This window comes from Berghia stephanieae, chromosome 5 (genome assembly GCF_034508935.2).
Source record: "Berghia stephanieae isolate SIO BIC M18660-M18661 chromosome 5, UCSD_Bste_1.3, whole genome shotgun sequence".
NCBI classification, from domain to species: domain Eukaryota; kingdom Metazoa; phylum Mollusca; class Gastropoda; order Nudibranchia; family Aeolidiidae; genus Berghia; species Berghia stephanieae.
The window spans coordinates 31857752-31860251 of NC_088364.1; the positions used below are offsets into that span (position 1 = coordinate 31857752).

A 2500-nucleotide genomic window follows, 5' to 3' on the forward strand; every position below is an offset into this window, starting at 1 on the left:
ATAATAATAATAATAATAATAATAATAATAATAATGATAATAATAATAATAATGATAATAATAATAATACTTTATTGCATTCCAAAAAACACTTTTTTTGTACAGACGTGCTATAATTTACACAATAAGATAAAAAGAAAATGGAAATATGATGTATATATAAACAAGGAGCGGTTTCACAACCAGAGCCGGTCTTTATATGAATAATTTCAACACTGTAAAATAGTTAAAACTGTCACTATAAATTGAAACTTGAAAAGATTGCAAAATAAATAAATAAATTAATTAATATTTACATTTTCTGGAAGTAGAAAGCGAAATTAGTATATAAAAGGATTATTGCTTGTTGTTTTAAAGCCTAATACTGGACGGCAGAAAAGATTTTCTGTGTCTCTGTTTTTGTTGAAATAGAGAAAGGGCGACCACTCCTTCCTGATCAAATGACTGGTCGTCTTAGTGGATGATGCTGGTCATGTAATATTTTAATTATTGTACAAATACAAAATTTCTTGTATAAAAGATCTACATCGTCAACATAATTTATATAGCATTTTATGAATTTTTAAATATTTGAATTTATTTTATTCCTTTTCACTGCTAAGCAATTGTCTTCCCAAGTTGTTATACAAAATGACAAGACACTTTCAATTACTGCTTTATAAAATAATGTGCAGAGGTTTTTATCTATTCTAGACTGAGAAATTTTTGATAAAAAATAAGTACGTCTGCACATCTTATGCTTAATTATTTTCAAATGTTCATCCTACTTAAGCCTGTCATCAATCGTTACACCAAGGTATTTGTAGTGAGGAACTCGCTCGACGAATTGGTCCTATAATTTTAACGGTTCTATTGGTTCATTCACTCTCCTAAAGTCAATCACTATCTCCTTTGTCTTGCTTATGTTAAGCTCTAGGTGGTGGGCATCACACCAAGACACAAATCTATCAATTTCTTGGTTATAAGCCACTTCGTTGCCGTACAGGAATGATAGAAGTCAAAAGACAATTTTAAAAAGAAAATTGTGATGAGAATGGAACCACGACCCCCTTCTCTGGTCTTCAGTTATATGAAACCCTAACATGTGTAATGTCAAAAGATCATAATCTGTTTGATACAATGTTGCTAAAGTGATTATTTCTTCAGATGGCAAAAACGACAACAAGAATAACAACAAACCAAGAAACAAATAGTTCGGCATTGATCACGATCAATCATAGGATTCTTCCATGACTTGGGATTTATTAAATTAATTATCTTTAGCAAGCTCAGTTTTGGAAAAAAAAAATTGTTCAAGCGTTAAATGTGAATAAAATATTGTAGGCAACAAGAAGCAAGATCATTGTATTTTTTTTCTTCGTCCCTAAATGATACTCACTAATTCCTTCAATTATTGAGTATTATCAAACTAATTTTTTCAGAGATCCATGGTTACAATATGTTCACAAGAGCAACAGAGGCATGGTCATGTCATTCTACAGGTTCATTACGAGAACATCAATCTCTTATTACAAATCTGTGTGACAGAAAAGGTGCGAACTCTTTCCACCGTTGTCACAAATTCTACTAAGACATCGTATCTATAACGTTATCCTAGCGCCATTAACGGTGTCTTCGTAGAATGTGTCGCCTAGCAACAATAGCAACAATGAGACCCATTACAAAGAGAGTGTCCTGGTCGTAAAATAGCATTCGAGTATCGTCTCGACCCTTGACACACTAGGATATTTTCAATCAACGTCATAAAGACAGCTAGTTGTGTTCCATTTTTACTATATAATGTATATGGTTATATATAACATTGGGTATCTATCATAGACCATAGACTTAGACTTATAGAGATATCAAATTATTTAATTTGACCACTTTTATCAAGCGCCTTCTAATGCTTCATTAATCGATTTGCTGACATAATATGAGCTCCCAAATGCCTCAAACAGCAGTCTGTTAAAAAGCGAATGCATGACAAATGCTGAAATCAATGTTTGACTTATTTTGGTTGGTTTTGAATCGGCGACTCACCTGAAGAAAAGCCGAAAAGATGTTTTATTTCCTATTGTCAATTTAATTATTTCTTCGCATCAAAGGTGCGTTCAAATGAGTGTCAAAAAGTGTCTTTGGAAATTTAAGATCGTACGAGGAGTAGGAAAACAATATCTGAATCACCCCGACTTTGAAAGCATCCTAATCAAAGAATTGAAATTTAACTCATAAGCCTTTTAAATCTTTGCATAGTATCCACCAATGCACACCTTTATTCGTGTCCTTGTAAAGTAACCGACAGTAGAATTTGTAGGATGCCTTCCGCACGTTCCTCGAGCTAATAAAAACAACCCACACATTTCTTTAACTAACCCTAAATGAAAGAAATAAAACCTTGTACCATTTACTCATCATTTTAGGACAAACAAAAACCTTTCAACACTTTAATAACAATGGCGGCGGAGAACCAAAACAAAGGTCATATTAGGAAATATCAAACTTTTACCAATCAATCAAG

The 2500-nt window shown here is 32.4% G+C and overlaps 1 protein-coding gene across 1 annotated transcript in view; it reads right to left on the bottom strand.

The window, feature by feature from the left end:
- The window catches only part of LOC144972767 (cadherin-99C-like), a 67309-nt gene extending 65178 nt beyond the window's left edge, over positions 1-2131 (bottom strand). The window contains exon 1 of the mRNA XM_078914380.1: positions 2023-2131. The gene's annotated coding sequence lies outside the window, so the exon portion shown is untranslated. The remainder of the gene's footprint in view (positions 1-2022) is intronic.
- Between the last annotated feature and the right edge of the window lie 369 nt (positions 2132-2500).